Raw genomic sequence first — 295 nt, forward strand, 5'->3', positions numbered from 1 at the left:
GGAGATGATCTCTACATGCAGCAAACCCAGTGGAAGACCATAGAACAAGGGATCCAGCGCCTGAGAGAACTAGGGGTGGTAGAGGTTGTCTTCGCAAATGACCCAGGATTGAGAAGTCCAGACCGGGCCAGAGTTATTCCATACATCTCGGGCCACCAGAATACGCTTCTGCTTTAGCAATAATGAAACCGGACTACGGTGCAAATGAGACCGTGCAGGATATGGCAGTGAAGCTCCGAGCATATGCAGACTCTGTGCATGGCCCAACACATGCAAGAATCGCAGCTGTGGAAAC

Source organism: Corvus brachyrhynchos, unplaced genomic scaffold (assembly GCF_000691975.1).
Source record: "Corvus brachyrhynchos isolate BGI_N302 unplaced genomic scaffold, ASM69197v1 scaffold137, whole genome shotgun sequence".
In the NCBI taxonomy this organism is placed as follows: domain Eukaryota; kingdom Metazoa; phylum Chordata; class Aves; order Passeriformes; family Corvidae; genus Corvus; species Corvus brachyrhynchos.